Raw genomic sequence first — 21537 nt, forward strand, 5'->3', positions numbered from 1 at the left:
AAATGATTAAGCAGTTTATTTAACCAGAATATACTGCATTGAGTCTGCCATCTACCCAGCTTTGGTCAAGACACTGGAAAAAAAGGCATAAACAGTGTTCCATCTTCCTGCCCTCAGATAGTTAAAATTCTAGTTGGAGGGAGGGGTAAGGTAGAAAGAAGAATTTGCTGAATAAAATGCAGGATGTTCCACTAAATTTGAATTCCGGAAAAACAAGGAATTTTTTTTAATATAAATATGTTCCTTGCAATATTTAGACTTGGATAATTAAGAAATGAATAGTTTTTCATAGCAAATAAGACAAGGAAGGCTTAGGATATACTTTTACTATAGGTCTTCACTGTTTATTTCAAATTCAAATTTAACTGAGTTCCCTGTATTTGTACTCACTGCATCTGATAAGCTCATGGAGGACAGACAGAAAACAAAAGCCTATACACACATACACAAGTAATACCATATTATAGTAAAAGCCAGGAAGAAAGATAAAGGAGAGCAGGGAATCTGGGAGTACTACAAGAGGAGGGTCATGCCATCACGCATAGGAAGGAAGATAAGACCTCTGAACAGAGAACTGAAGGACGTTAGGATATGATCCAAACCATTAGAGCCTTCCTGGCTAAGGAGACACCACATGCAAACCCGGGAAGCTGGAAAACAGAGGGTTTCTCAGGGAACAGAGAGGGTCCAGGAACCTCTAGCTGAACATGCGTGAGGAATGGCAACTTTTATGTCCTTTCAGAATGTGGTGTTAGCCAGAATTAATTCTTTGGCATTAATCAGAACACGACATTTAGCTCTGCACTGTCTGTGCTCCTCTCTCTGCCTGTCTCTCCCCACCTCCTTGTCTCTCCGTCTCTGCCTGTCTGCACAGATGTCTGTACACATATTCACCTACAGTAGCTCACTTATAGATTGAACACAAAGTAATGTCTGCTGCGAGGAAAAATAATGAGCGACTTAATTAATCCGGGCTTTATTTGCACTTTTGTAGTCAATTTTGATCACTTGCTTATTTAACTAAAATGGTCTGCTTTCATTCTAGTCATTAGCTTTCACCTATAATTAATAACGAATCCACATTCCATACGTATGTGAGAGTTCCACACGTTTTCCGTTTTGTGGCAGAGACTAAGACACAGGGAATATCTATTTAATGAAACCTCTAAACAAATCCTGTGGATTTACTAGCAATTGGTGGCCTTCAAAATAACATCACATGTCAGGATTTTAATGCTCAAATGTGTTAATCTCATGCTTTGTTTTGAACATTGTCCTCCATTTAACATTGTGTCAGGGCTGGAGGTATAGCTCAGTGGCGCAAGCGCCTGCCTCGCAAGTGCAAGGTACTGAGTTCGATTTCCAGTTAAAAACAAACAACAACAACAAAAAAACACTGGATGCTGCAGCTCCCATAGCCTGGTCTGCTCACAGCTGCCATCCGCATGGCCCTAACATATGGATTCAACATTGCCCTCAATTTTCAATTGGGGCTGTAAATAGCTCCAGACCCGAGTTCCACTTATGCATCAGTTGTGCTCAGTTTCTGCTATGCTTTTGCCTGTCTGTGACACAGCAGCTGCCCAGTATTAACAGGCCTCCAGAAGCCTGCGACTCTGGTTCTTCTTACCAACTCTCTTCATAACCCACTTCTTCTCTGAGCCCTGACCTGCTTGCTGAGATAATTGTACCTGCTGAGATAATTGTACCTGCTGGTAAAATTCTCTGAACAAGAAGTCAAAATATTATCCTATACGGGGGTGCCTACCTATAAACCCAGCACTCTGGGAGGCTGAGGCAGGAGAATTCCAAGTCTGAGTGTTGCCAGGGCAATTTAACAACCTGGTAAGACTGTCTCAAAATTTTAAAAAAGGAAACAAGAAAACAAAACCAGGGACTGGAGCTATAGCTCAATGAAAAGGTCCCTCTTTCAACCTCTAATATAAGAGGGAAAATGTCAAAATATTCTTCCTCCGTGAGTTTTGTTGACTTGTGAGCTACGGCATCTGAAGTCAGACTCAGATTCCTATTAGCTTCACCCTGGGCTTTTGTCCTGCTATTGATGTGCTTCTTGGCAGAGCCTGAGACTGACTGAAATGTCTCCTAGCCTTCAGCAGGACTCTGAATGTGGTTCCTGATCCCACTCCCCCTCTGTATTCTCCTTGGACTTGGCAGGGCCAGGACACTGAGGGGGAAGGCAAGCTTTGCCCTGTTCCGACTAATGAGAATGTTTGTGTGGTACGCTGCTTCTTCCTTCTTGCTTTCCAAGTAGTGGGAATAAAACCAAAACTACTATGCACTTCACTCTGCGCTCCCAAACAGAAATATCATTAACACCGTCCTGGGTCTCAAAGCTATCTACTTAGCTATACTGTCTACACATTTTTGTACTTCTAGACCCAAACTTTAGATAAGCATTCTCTAACATATTTTTAACCTCTAAATTTTTATATATTCTCCCAGTAGAACTCCCAATGATGATATAAGTTCTTCCCTCTCAATTCAACTGGTCTCTTCCTTCCCGGCCATAATTATCAAGAAAGCTTTTGAATTTCAATCGAGCATTTCTCTCTTTGGTCTGTGAATCCACTCTTCACTTCTGTTAAGTCTCTTTTAAATTTTTTCCCCTTATACTCCCTTGGACTTCTCCGTTTTTGTGTGCTAGTCCAAGCAGGCATTTCTGTCTGGCCCTGGCAGGCAGTAAACCTTTTATTCTCACCAAGCATCTTTCTCCAAAGCCTAATGCTTAGTTGCCAAAGAGCCCGCTCCAGATGAAAGGAAATAACTCCATATTTCACTGTGCCACAAGCTAAAACATGAGCTTGTCCTTTTTACCATGGCCAGGAAGTGTTTCTGATGCACTAATATTTATGTTCTAGGTGTAACATTGCTCTCAGTTGTGTGAACTTAACCCCAAGGTCTTAGTTTCTACATTCCAGAATAAAGACACTAGTTATTTGATTGCCAAGGTCAGCTTGACTTCTGCAGTTGGTGCTGCAACTATTCATCAAATTGAGCAGATGTTCTCCTCTCTCTAAAAGTCTCAGGGCTGTAGAATCAGATAAAGAATGACAATGATCCCGGGTATGATTGCACTCTATCAGAATTTCTATCTTTGCAGTCATACTTGTAGGTACATTTTTTTTTAAGACATAGAAAAGGAACACTACAATTTGAGCTAAATATATTTCAGATGACTGCAAATCATGAATTACATCAATTTTGTAAGGGAGAAATGTTTTCTTTTTTCTACCCATACCTAGGTTTATGGCTGAGACCTCTATAATAAAAGGCAGATTTACAAGATAAAGGCATCTAAATATATTTTATATGAGTTTTATATGACATGGGAACATTCAGAATTAGACTCAAAGAGACAAGATAACTTGTGCCTTTATGCTTAATTTGAAAAACTAGATAAATGTAGAGAAGTGTGATTGGACACATTGGGTATAACCCAATACTAGTAACCTTCAGGTAACTTATTGAAGCCACTTTGTACAGGTTTTTTCTCTGACCCAGTGTTTTCAATGCTGAGGATTTTGTTTTCCTTCATATGTAGGGAAGGAGTCTGAAATGGAGATGTGAAAGACCTTCTTCCATCTGCCATTTGCTCAAATGCCAAGGAACCATATTTTGGGATAGTGTGTTCACCACTACACCAACTTCAGCAACAGATTATTTAAATTTCCTATAAACTATTATGATGTTTCAGATAGTATTGCTATTTATTATACTGCATATTCATCCTTACTTTTTTATTTGGAGATGAATAATTTCAGAGTTCTTCAATAAAGGCAACAAGAAGTGTAATTGTAATTTCGATTCCTGTCTTTGCTTTTGATAATGAACATTTTACAAATACAGGGCATGCACCATCAACTTGATTTGTGTAAGCCACAATAGAGCTATGAAACTGTGGTTGCTCTCTTTCACTTACTCACTGGCACTGTCCAATTCTTATGTCACCTCCTGGCCATTAATGGAAGGGCAGAGCAATGTTGAGGGGGGAGGATGGTGGCTTTAGAATTGGACAGATTGGGAGTAGCATCCCACCCACTTTCACTCTGTCCTTGGATCTTACCCTCATTAGCCTTCAAATCCCATCTCTAACTAGAACAAATACCAGTATCTTCATTATGTGATGGTCATGATGAGAATTTCTAGCATAAACAATGCATGCACTTACTTCACTGCCTGACATGTAGAAGGAGCTTAATAAAATAAGTATTTAAAGTGTCATATTAATTATATAACTCTGGAGGGATTGAGGCAGATGTGATAATTAAGTGCTTGAATCTGTTCTAATTATACTCATACTTTTGTAGAAGACTTTTTCATATTTTCCATTTTTTAATGCTAATAAATTATGTTTTAAGGATAGAACTCCAAGCTGTTTTTTGAGGTACAAAATATCTTGTAAGATGCTTTTTAAAAATTTACCTATATGTAGATATGGGTAATGCAGTTTTCCTGGTTTTAATATTAAAAAGTCTTGTACTACTTGGCCCCTGAATGCTAATTGGTACTGAAACTTGTGGTACATAGTTTGTGGAGGTCAGCTGGACTCAGTGTGTAGGGGTGGGAATGTAGCTTGGTAGTAGAGCACTTGCCTAGGCATTGGGTTCATGATCCAGCACCAGTAAAAAGAAAAAAAGAGTCTGTAGTCCATGGTGAGCGATAAATATATTCAGCTCTGTAAGAGATAATTTAAAGGAATTAAAGTAAAAAGAATTTCCAAAGAAAAAACAAACAGATAATAGCACAAAATTTGTTTTCAATGAACTAAAAGGAAACTAGTAGTATCAATGAAACAAATTAGCATATATATTAAAATGTTTTTGATAAGTAGAATACTTTAAAAATAATGGTACATAGCATATTAACTATTTTTATTCTCTTATCATTTTGTTATGAAGTTTGAGGGGTTTTTTCATAAAATTAAAAAGAATTTGCATTGTCCCTTTCAGATTCTGTTCTGATAGAGGGTTAGGGAACAACTCAAAATCTCCAGCACTTTTGGCCCTTCCAGTGTGAGGAATACACTACAAATGTTCTAATGTAAAGAGTGAAATGATTTAATTTTCAATCAGAGTAAACTAAAAAGAAACTGTTGTCACAAGCCAGTAAGAACATGAGGCCTGTATGTTGGCCAACTAATTTTTACATATCTTTATAGCAGGGATCAACAGAATAATAATTTTTACTTTGATGGATAATCCATATTAAAAGACAGAGAGTGATTTAAATCACTTGCATGCTGGATGGAGCATTTAATATATCAAAGAAATAGCTTGAATCCAAGCTATAAAAGCTCCAAGACTTTGCAAGAAGATTGACATGTATGTATTTATGAGATTTTTTTCTAGACTGTAAAATAAGGAATTTTACCTATCTAAATTTGAGTTCCTATTAATACAGATTGTCATCTCATTTAAATTAAGATCTGTACTTTATAGCTATTTTATGCATAGATGAAATGAAAGCAAATGAAATTAATGTAACACAGTGTAATACTAGAAATTACATTTTCAGAAATTTGAATTGCTTTTTTCCTTAATTACAGCAATGTTCTCTTTCAGCCACAAAAATATGAAATATGCATATTATATCTTGCTCTTTTGAAAGGCCACAATCATTTCAAAGAACTATTTTCAGTTGACACACAGTAAAATGAAATACACTGAAGTGATAAAACAGACTTTAGGTCTTAAGGTTGTAGTGGCTGCTATTAACATTGAACAAATCCATAAACATGACAAATGGGCCATCTGTTCTTTTTGCTGACATAAAGAGAATACCTTAAAAACAAAACAGTACTTTCAAATGACTCCTATTGTCATGGCTGAAAAGAACCTTAAATTCAAAGTATAATAATTTCCATTCCTAATGCATGAATCATTATGACAGAAGAAAAACCTTCACATCTTTGAAAATTAATCTGCTCTTTCAATGAGATCAAGCATTATACTGATTCATTTTAGATTTAATATTAAATTGTTGGGTGCTATGGGAAAACAGCCTGAGGAATTAGTATATAGACATTTTTCCATTTATATAATATCAATATATTTGGACAAAAAAGGAAGAATTATGCAAATGATATATCTTTCTACACTGTACCAAATATCTACATTATCCTAAGACATCTGGACACTTTATAACCACCAACCTCAATGTGATTAACTAAGCATTTCATTTTTTTTATCTAAATCACTTGGCACCAAAGCAAAACAGATTTAATGATTATTAATTAGCCTTCAGATCCAAGGAGAATTAGAGAAATCTCTGCTGTGAAATATAAGAGAAGTTATTCACTACATTAAAACTATATTGCCTAAAATCTAAATCTGGAAGAAATCACAATTGATTCACTAGATGTGCATATAAATACATTTCATTCACTCTGTAAGACAGAAAATGTCACAAAGATATGGTGAGATTGAATAGTAGATTTTAATATATTAAATATCATAAGCAAAAATTTAATGAGAATGATTCACTGACACCCATATAGCAAGTCAACAGACACTAGGCAACAGTTAGATTCTATTATCTTAAAGACAATAGGATCTTAAGGAGTCCACTCAAACTGTCTGCTTTGTTCTCAGATCTCTAAAAACACTGCCTGACAGTCACAAGGCAGCTGTTAGCTTGATCATATTGGTTATTTCCAGTCAATACCTTTTCAAAGTAGTTTAAGACAACAGACAGATCAGGGAATTTAGGAATCTTGATAATGGGCATGAGTATGGAAAGTGTCTACAGCCAGTTGTAATTTTATGGTCAAAATAGATTGAAAATAAAACAGCTGTGAATAGATGGGATCCTCACAACATGTTGCTGTCAGTATAATAGACTTGGGCATTAAGGAGGCTAAGGGTTAGGGGATAGATGTGTAAAATACTGACAGTGTTTGGGACTGAAAGATAAAAGAGAGCCTGGAAGATGTATTTATTATGTCCAAATCACTTGCGTGTAAGGGCATATGTATGTATATAAATGTACAAATTTGCACACATAACCAATTTGTTTCCTTCAATTCCCTTGTTTCTTCTCTTCTAGAGTATAATATATACCTGTCCATGGTACGTACAAATGTTTTAAAGCTCAAATATAAAACTTAAAAAGAGCCACACATGGTGGAGGCACACGCCTGTAATTCCAGCACTCTGGAGGCTGAGACAGGAGGATCGTTGTAAATTCGAGACCAGCCTGGGCTACAAAGTGAGCTCATGGCCAGCCTGAACTGCGTAGCAAGACCCTGTCTCAAAATGACAAAAATAAATAAATAAATAAATAAGACCTAAAAAGAAAAAAAATAAGTGTGTTAGCACACTACTACATTTTTGCCTCTACAATAGAGTATGAATATTGTGGTATCTCACAGATTCACTTTTTGTACAATTCAGCGTTGAGGCTTCTCTTGTGTTTGATCATTTTTCCTCATTTCTCTCTGTTTCATAATTTTATTCCCTTTTATATTGTAAAATGCCTTCTATAATTTGTTTCTCTGGTGTTGCATTTTCTCTGGTTGTTCAAGTTTCCCTACACAGCTTTCCTTGGGATCTTGTACAACCACAAATGACTCTTACCATTGAATTCATCCCCCTACTAAAGAATGTTTGTCACGAAAAGTTCTTTTTTAATTTTCTTACATGGTGCTGACTGGCCATGTGACCGCTTTTAAAATCTTAGATTCTGTTACAAATGGAAGCACTGATAATAAATTTTTCTCCTACCACAGTTACTGTGGCCAAAATTAATAATGCAGTAACTCTGGTGTCAGATCCTTACTCACTGGAATGCAAGTGCAGATTCCACACAGACTTGGGGAGGAAATTTTGCCCCATTTATGCACACTTCCTCAGAGAGGAAGTTATATAGATCTTTTGTGTCTGTTTGGGCGGTTCATTGGTTTTCAAAAGGTTTATGAACCCATTTCCTACTCAACAGTCTACAAGAAGAAGGTTGAGTTGTCAGTACATAGCCATTCTCCAGGTATTGCGAGGAGCTCTAATCATTCACGGAGTCATTCATTCAACATGGTTTTTGAAACAGGGCCTTTGCTAGTACTATAAGTGAGCCAAGCAGCTGCGGAGGCATCATTTTCTGCTGGGGCTTTGAAAGAAAGAAGGGGAAGGGCGGCAGCAGTGGCTTAGCTGCCAAGGAGAAGTGGACAGCAGTTGGGGAGAGGCCGGAGGGCAGGCTCCAGGGAAACAAGTGGGTTCTGGTCACAGCCTGGCCCAAACGCTAGAGGAGCAGGCCCACCAAGAGCAGGTCTTGCCGGGTGGACCAGGCTCAGACTTTGAGCAGCTTTCAGATTAAATAATTTTTAATCAAGGAAGAAAAACATAAACAATATGTGAAAGATAATTTTTGAAAAAGTGAAAAGACAAACCAAGAATAATAAAATACATTCAAAAACAATCCAGAAGGAAAAGCTAGGAGCAGACATTGCACTGAAAAAGACATTACAATGCCAATAAATGTATCAAAAACTTACTAACAGCTTCGGAAATGCTAAGTAGAATGATGGACAGAAATTAATTCAACTGACAATGCCAGGTACTCATGAAGACATGGAAAGGTAAGATTTATACACATCACTGATTGAACTATAAATCAGTACCCCAATGCCAGAGAAGCCCTATGAAATCCTTGTTAAAGCTAAACGTGCTCATGAGCTATGACTTAGCAGTCATAAAAGAAAGCCGTAGGGAAGCTCTGGACCATTTCCATAGGATTATGTACAAGGTCAGCTTCCTTTGTCACAGAGAAACATAGCAACAGCCTACATATTCTTCAGTAAATAAATGGATAAACTGTGTTTGCACAGTAAGATAAAGCACTGAAATTAAAGCAAATTAAGTACATTTACATATATTGGCCTGAATAAAGTACCATAGTTGTGGTTATTTTTTTCAAGCAAGTTAAAAAATAAATGAGTTAAAATGATTTAAAGTTTAAAAAGTATACTAAGTGTAAAAATACATTTACATAAAAACTTGAAACCTAGAAAATAACATCATATAGTTAGAGATGCAGATTTTATAACATGGAATTATGCACAGCTATCACACACACAAACTTTAAGAAAGTGATTATATTTGAGAAGGAAAAGGTGAAAGGGATTGGAAAGTCTTTATCTGCAGGGCAACACTTGACTCATAGAGCTAATGAACATGGAAGCCTCTGTTTCTGCTTGGGAACAGACATCCTTTGTACTATCACTTTTGTATTACAAGAAATTAAACTTAGAATAGGAGGTTTTGCAAACAGGCATATCCTATAACAGGATGAAGCCATAGTTTATTAAAGAATGAAGCAGGCTGTCAGGTCCAGTGTCAGAGAGTGCATGAAGAGAGTGACTGATGGTCCACTTTGGGATTAGCTTGGGAACAATCCAGATGACACCGCTTCCCAGACCTGAATATGAGAGTTATTTCAGTTCTTAAAGACTCAAATTTTTACTGGGCATGGTAGCACACGCCTGTAATCCCAGCACTCGGGAGGCTGAGGCAAGAGGATGGTTGTGGGCTCAAGGCCAACCTGGGCTACAAAGTGAGTTCAAGGCCAGCCTGAACTGCATAGGGAGACCCTGTCTCAAAAAAAAAAGAAAGAAGATTCAAATTTTTGAAAATAGAGATAACAGACTCTATTTTCTAGTGTTGCTGTGAACCAAAATGTACTAATTTAGCACACATGTAAACATTGGCACCATATTTGGAATAAATGTTCCATAAATATTAAAGAACATATAGTCCTTTCAGTCATCCAGATGTTATTAAAATTTCCTAAGTATGTAATTATCATAAATATATTATATGATAAATGAAATGATATCTTAATTTAACAAAAAGCCTTATTTGGACATCCACTAGGCTCCAGGCACTTCTCATAATTTACATGTCATTTTCCAAATCAGCATGCAATAGGACTCTGTCATCACAAGTAAGAAAATCCAGTCCCTAATAAGCCCGGTGTTTTTCCTAAATCTCCATGTTTTTGAGAGCTCAGAGATCAAGTTTGTTTTTTTGGTGTGTGGGGGTGAATTGTGTTATTTTTTGTTCAGGGGAAGTTTTATTGGTGGTGATTTGGTTTGGTTTGGTTTGGTTTGGTTTGGTTTGGTTTGGTTTGGTTTGGTTTGGTTTGGTTTGGGGGTTTTTGCTGTTTGTTTGGTTTGGTTTGGTTTTCTTTTACTTTATTTAGACAGGGAATTGGTAGATGTTCCAAGCTAGACTAGAACTCACTATGAAGTCCAGGCTGGCCTCACAGTAATCCACCTGTGTAGTATCTCGATTGCTAGTATCTTAGTATCTGGATTGCTAGGATTGCAGGCATGTGCTAAGACCCCTGGTGCAATGTCAAGTGCAAAGCCTACATCTGACCTCTGAGTTTTTTCACCTACACTGATATACAAACTAGGTTCATATAATTAAGGCAGCTTAAAAATATTTGAAAACCATAACTGTCCACCACACTGCTTTTCTGAAGACTAGTAGTTTCCTAATGTTCAAAGGAAGGTCCACACACTTGGCCAACATATAACTCTGGTGCCAATATATTATAAATACAATAACAAGTATAATTTCCAAAAGAACAAAAGTGTTTAACCCTGAATGTAAGACTTTTAAAACTATTCTTCAATATGTATTATAGAATTTAGAATAAGTAAATTAGTTGAATAGGTGTTTTAATTGGTTTCCAAAAAATGTATATTACAACAATAAACTGTAAGCTCTAAAATCTTAGGCTACTCTCTTGTCTCTTTTAAGACATGTAATATGACAGAAAATTGCAGTTAACCATATCTCAGAGCTAAAGTCTTCTTCAGTGCTCACAGCGAAGGATACTGAAGTATTTTAACCTTGTCCTGTTAGTAGTATGTCATTTTCTGAGGCCTTGTGGTGGCATTGAATGACCTGACATAAACCAAGGGAATTTGTCCTAGTTACAGAATTACCAGTGATCAGGACAAGCACCACTACACATTGGCCTCAGAGGATCATCTGTTTAGACTTAATTTTCCTATCAGTGGAAGCAGCAAACAAGAACAGGTGTTTTCAACTCTGTTTTCAATTCTACAGCCCTTTGTTCAGTTGAAATTTTAAGAAAAAATCAAATATGTAAGTTTGAGCCTAAGAAGAAGACTTTGAATAATCTCCCAAAGTCCTCGGAGATGTCTCCAGGAATACTTTGGAACACCACAGAGAAATCTTTGGGAAAAAAAAAAAAATGAGTGAACTCTAAGAATAAGTTAATTAAGGAGAAAATTGTGGGCCCCAGAATATAGCGCTAGGGTTGAATACCAGAACATATTGACTAAATTACTTAAATACTCTAAAAACCAATTCCCTATAACTTAGCCTTTAGGGTTATTGTGAAATTAAATAAGGTAATGCAAATGAAATACTTAGAAAAGAAATCGGTAACCTACCATCAATTTACCATCATCAGTTATTTCTATAAAATTTACCAAATGTGTGAGGAAAACCCTGCCAATTGCCTGGCACGAAGAGTGTGTGTGTATATATTTTTAACCTCCCATAATTTGTTCCTTTCCTATCAAGCTATCTACTCTGTGTCATTGAAAATACAAAAGGCTATTAGATTAGATTAGGTTAAAAGCTAATGAGGAATGAAGTAGTAAACCTCAGGACACAAGAATGAAAAATAGTTATTATTTTTTCTGCTTATGAGAATGAACATTAAACAAATGGCATTTTTGTTAGAAACTTTTCTCCATCTCCAGCCATTTGTAGTCACTTTTCTGAATAATGTGGAGGTTGAATCACTCTCTGTTACACAGGCATATGAAACATTCATTAAAAGAAGCACCATAGTTGATGCCTGGTAAAGATGACCCCGAAGCAGAGTTCTTTATGAGTTACTGTGTGTTAGCTTACTCTGACCATGCACAAGTAGGCCACTGAAGCAGAAAAATCACCTCCATGGTTGTCAGATATCATTGGTGCAATATGCCTTCTATGTGCCTGGCTGAGCAGCTCCCGGTGACATTTGACGTGGGGTTTTCTCTCAAGGCTAGGCATGTTGCGTGCAGCAAATCCAAGCTGAGAGACTCATGCATGCCCAGTATTCTTGGTAGGCCTCCCGGCTTTTCATTTTCATTTACAAAGTGTCTTCTTTCTATTTCCAATTAGTTTTGTGTTCTTTCCAATCACCGTTGTAATACTCTTTTGACTTTATTTTCTGACAAGCTTGAAATAGCCTGATAGGATTGAACTGAAGTAGAAAATGTAGAGTTACAGCAGTCAAACAAACAGCAAACCAAAACCAACTCTGCAGTGACTTTGCAGCTGTGTCAGGAGGCAATTCAGATGTCTGCTAGCTTTACATTGCTAAATTATGACTTTGTTTTGAATTAAGTTGTGCATCTTATGTTTGCAGAACAGTTAATCCATCTCCAAAATTTGCCACACTCCTGCTAGTTGTCTGACTTCCTCCAAATTGCCTTGCAAATGGAACTTCAGTGCCTGGTTTATGGCAGAGCTGCTAAAACAACAGAAGGACAGTTATCACAAATTCCTGATGGAAATTGTTAGTGTGTGGTAATTAATTTGAATAGGGCCTTTCTTTTAATTCCATCTAATCAAATCAAATGAAACTTCCCTTCCTGGGTATATAATTTAATGCCCATTTAGGGTCAAACATTATTTTTTAAGCTATCAATTGCAATATGTGTTGCTGGGTTATCCATCCATTTAGTAAGCATGTATTTGGTACCTGCGACGTGCCCGTCTCTTGGAATTCAAAGATGAATGGAACAATAACCCTGTCCTCAGAGAGCTCCTGGTTTTGTGGACTAGAACCTGTGCAAAAAAGAAATGAATAAGGTTCATCGAGCACAAAGGTAGTAACATGTACAAGGCATAGGGTAACAGAACGTTGTTAAGCCCTGAAGAATTCCTGGAGAAAGTGATGTCTGAGCTGGGTAAAAAAGAGGAAATGATGACAATCAGTGATAGGAAATCAGAATTTCCTATTTTGTTACCTCAAAGCATCCAACATGAAAGAATTGAAATGGAGCATTAAACAATGTCTGGGGTTTTATTTATATTATTATATGATATATTGATATATTAATAATATATCAATAATATATTGATAATATAGTAATAGCATATCAATAATATATCAATGATATATCTATATATTGTATTATTTATATTACTGGCTAATATAATATGGTATTTATATAGCAATTTCCTACCTTAAACTGATATTTCTGTTGTTTTTCAAAGTAGGGAACTGGCTCCCTGAGTTCACACCCGTGAACTATTAGTCAATGATATAATACAACAAATATTTATCACAGGACCACCATCTTTCTGTACCTCAATTCTTTATCTGTAAAATTAGGAGGAATCAGTGGAATAATGTATGTTATTATTGTGTAATCATGTTAGGTTCAAAATCAGTGTTTGCAAGCCTGTTAATATTATCAGTGGTAGTTACCATGCCACTGTAGCAAACACTGACAGTCAGCAAAAGCTTTGCTTTCATGGAGTTCAGAGAATATCTACAGTGGTGTCACCCAAGGGGAGAGTAAAAATAAATGAAGTTGAAAGAATAGCTGGAGCAGGGAAATGCACAGATTGCATGGGAATTTATAAGCCATGGTAAGAATTTAGAATTTTTTTTAAAAAAGAACATTATTTAATTCAGGTTTTTAAAAAATTACTTACTCTGAATAGGCTGAAGGATGGCATGGATGGAGAGAAGAAAACATTACATTATTCAGACATTATTAGTTTTCAGTCTAGGGAAAAGAGGGATCATAGAAATGTAGACAAATTCTGGGTATATTTCAAAGGTTTACCAGGTAATAGTCACAATATACTGTATTTAAAAAGGGTAGTTTTAAAATTTTGGCTTATGCAGATACATTGTGGGCATAATTGCTTGAGATGGTAGGGGATTTATAGGCAGAAAAATTGGCCATCAAAATTTTCCTTTTAGATAGGTTAATAATAATTTTAAAAATGACTAATATAATATGGGTTTTGAAAAGACCAAAGAACTCATTTGGGTTGGGAAGAAAAAGAAAGGAAGCAAGATATTATTATGGCTTGAACACAATACGTCTCAGTAAAGAAAGATTGTTTGGATCTGAATCAGAAGATTACACGGGATAGTAAAGAGAAAAATGAAAATAAATGATCAGTGGTTAGAAGGCTAGGATCAACAGTTCCTCTTTTTCTAGTTGATAGGCAATGGCTAAAATTTAAAACAAGTTGATCTGAGCTAAATATTTTAGCATTTATCACATTATGCAGTATTCTGTGTTTTGCTTTCTCGCTAGACTAGAAATTCCCTAATATTTGATTCATCTTTGTACTACCACTGGCTAGCATGGCGATTGGCACACGCTCAGCACTCATTAACGGTTTGTAGTAGTAAACTGAAAAGAAAATGGCTTGCTCCCAAGCAGCGACGTGATGGAGGTTACGGCTCCCTGGGTGCAGCCACTCCTGCATAGGATTCAGTATTGCTGAGAAGACCCGGATAACTGTCTTTGCATGACACAGAGGGGTTAGTCACACTCCCTTCTCACACTCTGAAAGCAATTCAGCATCAAGCGACTGCCTCATTTTCCCTCATTCCGCAGCGGACCACAACATCATAGCGTTCCTCTTTTCCTACAGTTTATCTGCTAAACTTCAAATCACATCGAACACTAGTCTGTTTGAAGAAAATACAGAGATACTGCTTCCCACCCCTGTGCAGACACATTATCTGTACTCTGATTCACTCAAAATTCAGAAAAGTGTGTCTGTATTGAAACATTTGTATGGCGCTGATTGCTCCCCATGTGATTATTCCAGCAACAGCGGTAACAACATTAGGGTGAAAATAATCTCTGTAGCTTGTCTTGTGTGGGATAACACCCTACGGAGATGGACAAATAGCCCCAAACGCATCTTTATTTTTCTCTGAGATTTATCTTTTCAACAAGAGTTTATTTATATCTCCTGCTTGCTTGTAGTGAGTGATAGGTCTTGAAAACTGAACAAATTCTCTTTTTCTTTTCCACTTGAAACCCCATTTTTCCTTTACCACAGTAAAACTATCCCATTAAAGTTGTTAAGAATGTGAGAATAAAAATCATTTTAAATTGGTACAGCCCGTTCAAACTTCGAAAATGATACATTAAAATAAAGTGTAGGATGTCAGTCTTTTCCTTAGTCCCACTTACAGTCAAGTACATTTAATTCTAAAATATCTGCCTCCGTTTTGGTTTTATCCATGCTGCCAGAGCCCCTTATGCGGTGTTGGAGATTATGAAGTCGTAAATTGCAAGGTGACAAAAAGCTGGCCAGATGGAAACCTTGCTTACAAGGATTTTCACATAAGTAAACTTTGCTAAGCACGTTTCAGACTTCACAGAAAGGTGATATCCAGTTGACCTTTAGCAGATAAATGAGTTTGCCAATGAGAGGAGGCATTTTAAGCAAAGAAAAGCAGTATGCTGACAGTAACTTGAACGCAGTGATGCTCCTCATTTGGGGGAGAGAAAAGTGCTGGGACTTAGAGAATAGTGAAAGCTCCGAGGCCAGATGCTGGTGGGGCAGCTACTAAAGGATTTGGGGGAGGGGTGTTGCCATCATCACACTGCCAGCAGTAAGGAAGATGAATTAACTTACATCTCAAGCCCGGACAAAATCTATTAGCATATTCATAAGAGGTGGGATGAAGAATCAGGGCAATTAAGAGACTGAGATGATTCTAGAGACTTCTATGGACCAGAACCACCAGTTAATGACAAAGTATTAACCGTGGGAAAGATGAGCGAGGCAAGGAAGTAAAAGATCTTTCCTAGGTGCCATTAACCAAAAATAGAAAATGAATGAGACATTGGCTGAGCCTGAATCCAAGCAAAAAAAATCTAGAAATCTAGCATGTGGAGTCTGTGGTTTGAGCTGGGTTGCAGACATCCTTGGACTTGACACAGGGAAGAAGACAGGTGCCACAGGTGTGGGTGTAGGTGCTCAAGACACAGGCAGAGTGAAAAACCACAAGGGCTGAAGCAAAAACATCTGCGATTAGACCCAAAATATGTTTTGGTACCTCTAAACTAGTCTAAGGGATATGAGCCATGCATCTCAGAAATATGAAGGATATATTCCTTGATTTACAAAATTAAACTAATATCTTAGCATATTCTCCTGCATGACACCTATGGAGTAGCCTGTTAGCTAGAGGGCATGATACCATCTATCAAAGGAACTCAAATCTCTGAGGTCTTAGAAAGTAGATTCTAGACGAACTATAAAAGCAAATTTTTCCCCTTTCTCATAACTACCCGAGGAACTGGTATCACTATAAAATATTGTGAAATCTTTAAAAAAATCCCTCTGGAAAACTAACACATGTATTAAAAAATAAGCTAAGATCTTGTCAAATCAGGACTTACCTGGCTCTATTCCAGGAAAGTAATTTTTCTGACTTCTGAAAAATGACTTACTTGCTTTCTCCTCCAAGGGATACCCACTATAATTGTATACTTAATAATGACAGAAAATTTTAACTTTTAAGGATCCTTGGAGATGGAAAAGTAGGATACCCAAGCTACCTTACAACTCCTGACTAGACAAGACATTACCTTCCTTCACTCCTCCAGGGTGACTTCTCTGTATTATCATAGAGCTCTAACGGAACACAGTACATATTCCATGGTCTTTAAAAAAATGTGCTTTCCAAAAAAGCTTTTTTTCATTTTGTTTTAATTTAGCCTCCCTGGCCTTTGGTTCCTCTTAACTAATGTGATTCTATACTGTACCAAACCGTAGTTTATATTTCCTATTCTTTATTTCTTTTCTGCTTCCAGAACTCACATGAATCAGATACATATTTGTTGACATTTGTATTATACATGAATGACCACCTGTAAAAGTCTCCACAGTTTGTGCAAAGCTGCACATCTACCAAGAAGCAGAGCTATTTTCTAAGACTAAATCTTTCTTGAAGGAAAGCCTTCCCTTCTTTCATCATACTGTCTCATCTCCAAATGAGCTGCAGGGAAGATGATTCTTAACAATTCTAAGCTATCTTCAATCTGTTCATTCCAGAATTTAGCATTTAATAAGAAACTTTTGTGTACTACTCATCAAATTAAGGAGAAAAGCCTCAAAATACTTGCAATAAATACGAAATGCCCAGGAATGGGGACTTTATCATTGTGCATGGATTGGGTGGATCTAAACTTTATGTATGTCATACAGTCTTACCATGTTACCCCACCTCAAAGGGTATACTAGAATTTTAGGTTGTGAGATGTGGTTTCAAGTAAACATTTTTCAGTAATCCTCAAAAATAAATGAATTCACAAGCTGTCCAATGAATCACTGAGTAACTATGATCGAGGTTCTGGCCAATGGCGGCTTACGGTTAGTGTTTGTATCTGTGAGTTCTTGACCTTGCTGTCATCCTGCGTGCGCTGTGCTGTGGACTGGTGCAGCAGGAGAGAACCACACAGCTGAAAAACAACTGTCAAAGTCCGTGAAGGGGCTGAATCTCTTGGGAACGAATAAGCAGCGCCTAGCACTGATCTAATTTAACGCAGAACATGAGGCCCACCTCGTTCCCTCCCCACGTGTTGTTTCAGAATCTGTGCAACAGCGCACTAAACAGAGTGGCTGAAAAGCAGCTTTAGTTGGTTCAATGTATGATTAGTGATTTTTTTTTTTCCTGTCCTTCAGAGCTTTACTGTAGCCACTCAAGGACAATCAAGGAAATTATTTCAAAAATACAGTCAATGGTAACTTTCTACACTGTGACAATAGGAAAGAGGGAATAAGGGAAGGCATGCCTGGCTGAACTGAGTGCCATACTTAGCAGCACTGCCCCGTGGCGGGAATGACCATCCAAGATCAGCATACCAAATACAGGAAGGGCAGCTAAGCCAATGGTGAATTTGCTTCTTGGCTTACGATCTCTGATGTTTTTGATTCTGAGAAAATTTATAATTCCTCTATGATGTTATTTAATTCTTCTCACTTATTAAGAAATGGACTAATTCAAGAAAGTTATTTTTTTTCCCATGAAAGAGGAGCTTTAGCATAATAATGTTCTTTTTGTGTAACTATTGTTCATATAATTGTAGCTGGGGATTTTAAAACAATGCAATTTGAACTAAACATATGCCTGGTTGATGTTATCTTTAGCAAGGAATAAAAATTAGTAATTTAAAGTCATGTAGTTTTAAGGCCTCTCATTTGATCAAAGGTAATCTTGATCTAGAACAGTGAAGAATTATGCAAAATCACAAATATTGGCACAATTAAACTTCTTGGATGGTTAATACATTTTTCTTATAAACAGAGTAGAATTTAACTCTTATGTAGGTTGTGATTTCTAATAATGTGAAGAAAGGTGTTGATAGATACCTTTAGAAGAATGAAACTTGTTATTGTAATTCTATATCCATGCTATCAATAAATACTAATACATTGTGAAATAAAATATCACATGTCCTGTTTGATTTAATTTAAGAAAGATAGGCTTTGATCTCTGATTATGATGATTATGACAGTATCTTGGTTACTGGATTTAATTGGAGATGTATCTAGTTCTCAAAGCCCAGCCTGAGAGTCTAGGGTGATACTTCAACTACCCCAAATCAGAGTTGCATAGGATGTATTAAACCATTTACTATCCCGGTTATCCTTATTCATGCTAATGTTTTAGTAATTAACATGAAGCAAGAGATATTTTTGGTAAATTATTACATATTTGATGGAATAATTTTATATGATCTTCCAAATCTAAGGTGATAGAATATTTTTCTTGTTATATATAACATAATTTAAAAATAGATTTTATGTTAATAATAATGAACCCTTAAGTGCTTATTTGGTGCAAAATGCTGTTTTAATTAGTAGTGCATTAATATTAATCTATTATTACATCATCTGTATGAAGCATTATGTCTAGTCTTAAGATGAGAGAAAAGAGCACAGAGCGATTGAATAAATTGCCTAAAGTCACACAGCTAATAGGCAGCATAGCCAACTATAACTTCATGCAGTCTGTCTCCCAAGACCTCATTTAACTGTGTTTTAAAAAGTTTTTCATTGTAAACTGATCTGTTATAAAGTCTAGTGCTAGGAGAACGCTCCCAAGACATTGCTAGTAGAAATATAAGAGAAACAGAGACAGATAGAGACAGAGACTATCTTACAATTAAACAATGCAGACACAAAACTTTTGTTAGTATTGTAACAAACAATAAATGATTGCAAAGATATAAACCAAAACACATTTGGTGATGGAGATTGCAGTGATTTACTATATTTGCTCTACTTTCCAAATTTCCTGTAATAAAGGAGTGAATGATACTGAATCACTATTGTAATCAAAAACAAAATACTGGTCCAGTTCACAGAATTATCATAAAAGTCATGCTGACCTTTTCCATTAAAATATGAATTTAGATTCTGTCTTCATTATTTTCTCATTTCTGGGACAATATTGACATCCACAAGTTAAAGGAAGAAAGGTTTAGTTAGCTTACACTTTATACAGGTTTTAGTCCATAGCTGCCTGGTTCCAAGACAGGGCAACATGGCAGAGGAGGAACAGTCCACAGCAGGGCAGGTGGAAAACAGCAGGCTTCCTTCTGCTTTCCCTTTTGTTCCATCCTGGCTATAAGCCTATTGGTTGGTGGCACCCACAGCCAGGGTAGGGCTTCTGTCTTCCATAAATTCATTTGATCATACCCAGAACTATGCTAAACCAATCAGTGAACTAATCTAGTATCACACACATGATCCAGTCACTCTAAAAAAGCCCCACCTCTAAGTGCATGAGAGCTTGAGAGGACATCTAGCTATAAGCCAAACAGAGTCTTCATTATGTTATTTAGCACCTAACTACCTTTAAAACTATACAAATATATATCCGTGTAATAGCTCTGTTTTTTATTGGAAGAGTAAATTAATCTTTACATATAAATTATATATCTCTATATTATACTTTCTTTACGAACAAAAAAAATGCAAACCACTTTTGGTATTAAAAATAAATATTAAAGTTGGTGGTACAGATCAGTGGTGGAGTTATCTAGGGGTCTGAGTCCCAGCATCAGGAATATGGGGGGATGCAATTTCTAAACTCTACAATGGAAAACTTTAAAAATGTTGGAAAACAAAATAAGAATTTGATTATGTACATAAAGTAAAAACTAAGATTGTCACTGGGTGTTTTTAATATAACAAGAATCAATTTCCTGCTCGAATACAGAAAAATAAATTAGACCTTAAAATGAAAAGGAAAAAAGCTACATATTTAGATACGCATGTTCATAACAACATTATTTACAAAAGCCAAAAAATGAAAGTAACTCAAGTGTTCATTGATGGATAATGGGTAAGCAAAGTATGGTCTATCCATTTGGCAGGATAATTGTCAGCCTTAAAGGTAAGAAACTTATGACACATGCTACAAAATGGATGAATCATGGAAACATTATACTAAATGAAAGAAGCCAGTCACAGAAGGCTACATATTGTATGATTCCCCTGAAATGAGGAACCTAGACTGGTTAAATTCATAGAGATAGAAACTAGGGTGGTAGTTGTCAAGAGCTCGCGGAAGAAGAACATAGAGTTAGTGTTTCAGTGGAGAAGATGAAAAAGTTCTGCAGAGGGATAGTGGCGATGGGTGCATACTGTGAGAACATACCCAGTGCCACATGACTGTCCATTTATAAACAATTAAAGTGGTAAAATGAGTTTTACGTACACTTTACCACCATAAATAAACAGGCACATAAATAAATAGGGAGAGGTTAAAATACTATTTCTTCCATTTACTGTTGTTCCATTTTTGTGAAAGATCACATTCTGAAAAATCTTAAAATAACTTACCTGGAAGGATTGCACAAAGACTCGGTCACGGTGTGTAGTCCAGGACATCCTTGAACACACTGCCCTTTCACCTCAGGAATTAGAGGTGTACACCAACACGCCCACCCAGCTCCATCCCAACAGTTTGACCTCCTCCTCCACATGACTGCAGCTGCTTGCCCTCCTGGAAGCTTGCCCCGACCTCTTTGTACCTATTCATCAAGGTCATTCCTCTAGGCCTATCCAAATCAGTGCTGACTCTAAGATAGTCTGTTAACCCCCCGATTTCCCCCTAACACTTGCCAATAACTAAAATGGTACCTGGCTTACTCCTGTGTCTTCTTTCTGTCCTGGAGTGCAAGCCCAAGACAAAGGGCATCCCGACTGTTGTATCATCACTGCATTTCCAGTGTCTCAGTACTGAGCATAGGCTCTGGCTCAAAGTAAATACTCACCGCATGAATAAACATTTGTAAAACTATACTCAAAAATCTCTCATCAGCTGTCACTCATATTTGTGGCATTAGTTAAATGAGATTAGTGTTTTGAATGGTAAGTTTAGGGTATTTCTGAATCAGCACACTAACTAGATGAGCATTTGCTCCCTGAGATAATATCCTAACTGGAGATAATGGCACCTCATGAAAAGAATATAGCCTTTATCTGC

The 21537-nt window shown here is 36.8% G+C and overlaps 1 protein-coding gene across 2 annotated transcripts in view; it reads left to right on the forward strand.

Moving 5' to 3' along the window:
* Positions 1–21537, forward strand: part of Syt1 (synaptotagmin I) — a 532145-nt gene that overhangs the window by 201059 nt on the left and 309549 nt on the right. The window lies entirely within an intron of this gene.

The sequence above is a fragment of the Chinchilla lanigera genome, unplaced genomic scaffold (genome assembly GCF_000276665.1).
Source record: "Chinchilla lanigera isolate Chin_1 unplaced genomic scaffold, ChiLan1.0 scaffold00004, whole genome shotgun sequence".
Lineage (NCBI taxonomy): Eukaryota > Metazoa > Chordata > Mammalia > Rodentia > Chinchillidae > Chinchilla > Chinchilla lanigera.